Here is a 6,864-nt window from a genome sequence, read left to right as displayed (position 1 = left end):
CCCGGCTTCTGTTACTTGCAGGCTGAAGCATCCTAAGTGATATCCCAAATAATACACTCATCTCCATGTTGCTTGATAAGTAAGCTGAAAATTAAGATATGGGCGCGCGCGTGCGTGTGTGTGTGTGTCTGTGTGTGTGTGTGTGTGTGTATGGGATCTCACCCAGCTGGATTCTGAGGCCCCAGAAGCAGATACTATATCTTTTCTTTCTATCTACTCACAAGGCTTGCTGCTGCCTTGACTGCAACAGGTGCTGACTTCCCTACAAACATGTCCCCCCCAGTCTCTCCATCCATATTTGTACATCCATAGACACTCCTAAGGAAGCAAATGTTCAGCTACTCGATGCAACAACTCAGCACAGAAACACACAAAGACTCACTAAGGGACACAATTTGCTATAAGCCAAGATGTCCAAGGAAAACAGCAGACCCACAAGTTTTACAGAGTAAACCTGCTCAGTTATCTAAAATAGTGCTTTTCAAACAGTGAGCTGTTTTAATATGAAATCAGTTTAATACTATGCAAGTCTGCATTTAAAAAAAAAAAAGTAAAACGGAAAATATAAGCATGTGTTACACATAGTAAGGGTTAAGACTGTTTCGTGAAGCTTTTGTTTCAAGCACATGTTGGGGGTCTAAGTGCAATGAAATGTGTTTTCTCACTGTTGGTGGCCATGTGATGAACACTGATTTCAAAGGAATCCTCTGGTGCCATCTGGCGGTAAAAGCCATACCTGCAGTTGAGGCAGGAGTAGTAGAGCAGTGATGAGAACACAAACCAAACAGGTTAAGGGTAGGAAGCGGACTTAGAAATGATCTAGTCAACTCCAATATCCAGCGCAAGAATGCTTTCAACAGTATTAAGCCACTGCTTGACTACTCCCCACAAAGAAGGCACTCACTCCACTGCTAAGCAACTGCTGAAAAGCTGGTCAATTTGCCTCCCTCTAAGCACTCCTTCCTGGACTTATTATTGCCTCTTGGATAACAAGGAGCAGTTTCTATTCCTCTCAGTTCTGTATTATCAGTCAATTAAATACTATTGATTCAGTCAAGCAACATTTATTGAGTGTCTGCTAAGTGCGAGGCATTGGGGATACAGTGGTGACAAGACAGAGAAGGGACAGAGACAAACATAAAGAAGAGATTATAACAAATGAAGGATTCAACAGTATGGAGGATAGAGGGACCTACTTTAGAGAAGGTGAAAGGGAAGGCCTCTCTGAAAAGGGGATGCTGAGTTGAGTCCTAGGGAATTGGACAAAGTCAGCTGTGCAAAGGCATTCCAGAAGGGAGGAACAGCAGATAGAAACGCTGCGGGGTGGGAATGGACTGGGAGCGTTCTAGTATCAGAAAGTAGGCATGCGGGCTGGAGAACAGTAGAAAACAGGAGAAACCAGGGAGGACTCTAGAGAGAGAAGCCAGCTGAGGTCACAGAGGGCCTGGCAGGAGCCTGGGACTGATCTCAACAGCACGCTGGACGTGGTCAGTGATGCGCAGCACAAAAGGTGGGGAGATGCAACAGGACGTAACACAAGTACATCTGATCCTAGTTCCCACAATTCCTTCTTCCTGGTGTTTCTAACACGTGTTTCTTTCTGATCTTCAAATCAAGATGACTGACAGTGGTTCCCATGTCTCGAGGAAAAAGGACCTCACTGATTTGCCTATGAGATTGGCCAAGATAAAAAGATTTACAACACACTGTGGGAAAGAGTAAGGAAGAGAGTGCTGCTGGGCACTGCTCATGGGAGTTCTGAGGTGAATGAGCATGTTTCAGGACTTACAGGCCATCAAGTGGCGATTAGCTGAGCAAATCACAGTGCATCCACGCAATGAAATACTAACCAATCTTGAAAACATAAACTAAAAGAACTGGACATGGCAAGATGGTCAAGATACGCTTTTCAGAGAAAAAGGTAAGACCAAAAATACATGTAGCGTATGTGCCACAAATAGGTGTGTTACCGTGCCAGGCTCACTTTTGCCTGCCACCTGGAAAGCCAAATACAGAGATGACGAGATTGCAGCAGAGAGAGAGTTGAATCACAAGACAGCCACGTGAGGAAGTGAGAGCATGAGTCTCAAATCCACTTCCCCGAAAATAGGAACTCAAGGATATTTATGGGATGGGGGGAAAAGTGGTCTGAAATGTGGAGATAAGTGACTGGAGGCGAGGAGAGGTGAAGTAATTGATGATGTGTGCATGCATAGTCAGACTTCATGCCTCTTTAGAGGACGCATGCTCACAAAATGGCAGTGTGGACATGATGTGAGGATGGAGTTTTTAGCCTCCTGACATCAAAAGGTCGCCTATCAGATATCTGCGTGGGTCCAGCTGATGAGTTGGTGGTCTCAACTGGCCTGGAGTGGACAAAGGGGTTCTAATTCCTGAAAAACAGTTTAAACACCCATTACCATGGTGACCCAGGCTCCAGGGAGATGTTATCTATAGGAACCTAGAGGGAGTCAGATAGCATACTGCCTAAACAGCACAGTTAACAATGGGTAGGATAAACTGCTAAAAGCTATAATCAGTAATTGCAAAAAGGAAAAAGAATATTAGTTCCTAGCTACTTAATCATCAATGGCCAACTGGTTGCCAGTTTCATATGTGTATGTCTGTAAATACAGAAGTAGTGGAGGACTAATTGGTATCAAAATGTTAATTATTATCTCTGAGATTTCTGGGTTTTTTTAAACGTATCTATGTTTTTAAAATTTGTACACTAACAACCACATGCCATATCTCATTATATCTAAGATGCAATCAATTGTAAGACTGCTAAAAGAAAGAAAATACACTGCCGATTAGTTTTTCTTATCGCTTAGAATTTTAATTTTGTGGTTATTGAAAAAGCTCTTTTAGACTTCTTTAAACAGATTACCATCATCTCTCTCTCTTGTACACACACAAAAAGGAAAAGATGAGGGAAATAAGTTGATTAAGTTTTCATTTTCAGGATATCTGTGAGTTTCCACACAATATCGACCTTCATACCATCGAGGGTGTTGGTGACGCCGCATTTCTTAAAAGACCATCATCTTTCTCTGAGATTTTCTTCCAAGCTGCTGCCCCTCACTCTGTAAGTTTTGATACCTTTTCTTGATCCCATCAGAAGGTATCAATGGATGGTTTTCAAACAGCAATCAGGATCTGTGCTCCTTCTTCAAATGGCCCTTAAATGGTATGGGGACAAAAGCATCCAGGGGCTGTGGTTGCAGAGGTCCAGCCCTGCCACCAGGAATAACGACCATGTCCACTTGCACAGGTAATGACAACTCTAACACAACCTGACAGTGACTGCAGGACACATCAAAAATAAATCACATCTGATTTCAAAAAAGATAAAAGGCAAGAACACGTGTCACAGAATCAAAGACAGCATTACTTCACAAGAAGAAAACAGTAACAAACATAAAAGGCAAATATTAAACTAGGAAAAATATCTGTGACACACCACAAAGTATTAACATCCTTTCAGTATAAAGGACTAATAAATTAGTAAGAAAAAAAACCCTAATATCCAAGAAGGAAAAAAAGGACAAAAGACAAAAAAAGAGAACAATTCACAAAAGAAATCCAACTGATCAATGAACACACATATCAGCTCTATCAATAATTTTTTAAAAAGCACAAGGAAAGCAAAAGCAGAGAGCAGTACTTCTCCTATCAAATTGGCAACAGAACTATTTTTTAACAGAACCTGGCGCTGGAGAGGGCTGAGGAGGATGGCACTCAACACCGCCGCCAGAAGGATCAACTGGCACAGGCACGTCCAAGGCGCCGTGGCAACAGGTACAGAAAGCCAGAAAAACGTGTACACAATGACAGAACAACCCCACTTCTGGGATCTTATCCTAAGGAAACAAGAATGGACACAAAGATTTTTGTACAAGAATACTGAACCTGGAATTATCGCATCAGGTGAACAAAGCAGAATACAAAATTACATATACAGGATGCTCCCAATTTTGCTAGAATGAACATATACATATACATAAAGACTGTCCAAAGTAGATACCAAAAATCTAATACTACTTATCTCCATACCACGATCCTGTGCATCTTGTTTGCTGTCCATTCCCATTAGTCCTCTGTTCCCAAAACCCAGAGAACATCCCTTCTACTTGTATGTCCTAATTTCATGTTTGAAACCCAGATGCAAAGAATCAAATATCTCAGATTTAGACAGACCTCAAAGATTTTCTCAATTTCATTCAATCCACTACTACTCTAAAAATTTTCATGACATTCACATACCACATGTTCAATTTAATATGTCTTGAAATCAACTACCTTTTTTTAATACTCAGAAGAAGATATCTGGTAGCATATCAGACCTAACGCATTCTGTAATAAATACCTAATTATTTAAATTTAAAATACCAGTCTGTGTACCGCCTAAAACCATCTCACATTCCTCCCGTGGGAAACACTGACCTGGCCCAACCCCTATCTATTCATCCAAGAAAGATTTACTGACTCTGTCCCATCTGCGTGGGTGTCAACTGCCACAATGGGAATTTCATGGCAAAGGTGTGAAAAAGCCTCCCATAGGCATCATTTCATCAGAGGGTTCAGGGCACGAGAAGGTGCCCTCTCTGCTCGCTGGCTGATGAGGATCAAGGCTGGGTTGGTTCATTTTACTTCTAATCAACACTCATGAGTGCTCACTAGGCGCCAAGTGTTATTCTAAACGCTTAACACGTAGGAACACATAACCCTCCTAACAAGCCTACAAGGAAGGCACTGCTTTACAGACAGATGTTAAGGTAGTTTCCTCAAGCTGTGCAACCTTGCAGAGAACTTCATTCTGTTGCTTTTCAAACCTACTGACCCACCTGATCTAGACCCCTCTCCCAACACTTCAGTTGTTTACGTCATGTGTATCTGTTTGTGAGTGTGTGTTTGTGTACCTGTTTGTATATACATACACATGTACAATAAAACACATACACGTATATACACGTGTGCATGTATACATCATCAAAAATACGCAGTTTTGGAAAGACAGTTCACAAAAGAAGATACAGGAATGGCCAACAAGCACATAGAAAGATGTTTAACATCGTTAGTTGCCAGGGAAATGCAATTTAAAACCATAATGAACTGCTATTTCACACACAGTGACAATACCGAATGTTAACAAGGATATGAAGCAATGGCAGTTTTGATATCTTGCTGGTGTAAACTGATAAACCACTTTGGAAATTAGTCTGGCAATTAAAATACATACCCACCGGAGAAGATCCAAGATGGCGCCGTGAGTAGTCCTCTTTGTCTCTCGCCCTTCGAGTCTACAATTATTTGGACACTTATCGCTTGACAAAGGATATCCAGACAGCATCTCAGGACGTCTGAGACACCCACGTGACTATACATCAGAAGGCGGACGGACTTTCCTCCGGGAGGATGTGGAAATAGGTGAAAACTCTCTGACCCCGATGGGCAGCCTAGTACCCGCAAGCGGCTTTCTTCCAACGGACGCCCCCAGAGGATCCACACACATCTAGGGCAGGAGCGAGAACACAACAGAGGAGCGACAGTGGAAACAGGTGACCAGAACCCTACCTAAACCCCCCGCAATTACTCCTAAACGCAGAGGGAAACTTTGGAGTTGCACACCTGAGCCCGCGGGGAGAGTCTCTCCCCGCCATTGGGTCCCAGAGAGAGTCACGGAGGGTACGGAGGTCTCCCAGCTGCCGTTGCCGGTGACCCGGAGGGGAAGCGCCGGAGCTCCGCCCGGGCAGCAGACAAAACTCTCTGTCTGCCGTTAGCAGAGGGGCCACGCTGAGGATTCATGGCTCCGGGAGAGGCCCAGAGAGAATCCCAGAGGGCGGGGCGACCCCCAGCTGCCGTTGCCCGCCCCGTGGGGCTAGGGATTGCCAGAGATCTCGGAGAGGACCGGGGCGGGGGGAACTTTCAAAGGCCGGTTCTGCGACCCGGAGGGGAAGTGCCGGAGTTCCGCCAGGCAGCAGACAAAACTCTCTGTCTGCCATTAGCAGAGGGGCCACGCCCAGCATTCAGGGCTCCCGAGAGAGGCCCGGAGAGAAGCCCAGAGGGCGGGGCGACCCCCAGCTGCCGTTGCCCGCCCCGTGAGACTAGGGATTGCCAGAGATCTCGGAGAGGACAGGGGCTGGAGAGAGTTCCAGAGACCCAGCTTAGTAGCCTAGGGGGAAACCCTACAGGCTCACAGCAGCCTTAGGGAAAGCCTCTGCACAGCACCAGTAGAAGGCACCCAGCCACCAGCCACAAGGCTGGAAGACCCCAGGGCAAAAGCAGCATAGCTAGGTGTACTAACCACAGACTGTAGAAGATGCCAATAGCTCAACTGCGACCCATAGAGGACAAGTGAGATTCGGTGGGTGCCGACAGCAACGGAGCGACAAATATAAGTGGTCCCACCCCTGGCCGCTGGAAAAGCCCATAACACCGTTGCAGACCCCAAGGAGAGAGCACATCTAGGTGGGCTGCAACAGTAGGCAACTGAAGCCTGAAGCCCCCCTGTGACGGCCCCCACGGCAGAGGAGGGAATCCAAAGGGCCACTGTGGCTACGAAGAGGGGCCCAGGCCCAGTTAGCAACTACGGACAGGGTTCCTGGTTGGTGAAGTATAAACAGCTGCTCCCCCCACCGCAGCAGCTGAAACAAGTGAAAGGAGCAACTAAACTCTATCTCCATGCGGAAGCACAAATCAACAACATCAAGCAATATGAAAAAATACATTAAATCTCCAGAACAGAAAGAAAGTAACAAATACACAGAAAACAATCCCAAAGAAAATGAGATATATAACCTAAATGATGATGACTGCAAAACAGCCATCATTAAGATTCTCAATGAGTTAAGAGAGAATTCT

Source organism: Equus caballus, chromosome 23 (genome assembly GCF_041296265.1).
Source record: "Equus caballus isolate H_3958 breed thoroughbred chromosome 23, TB-T2T, whole genome shotgun sequence".
NCBI classification, from domain to species: domain Eukaryota; kingdom Metazoa; phylum Chordata; class Mammalia; order Perissodactyla; family Equidae; genus Equus; species Equus caballus.
The sequence above is the reverse complement of the archived record's forward strand: the minus strand, read 5'-3'. Positions refer to the sequence as shown.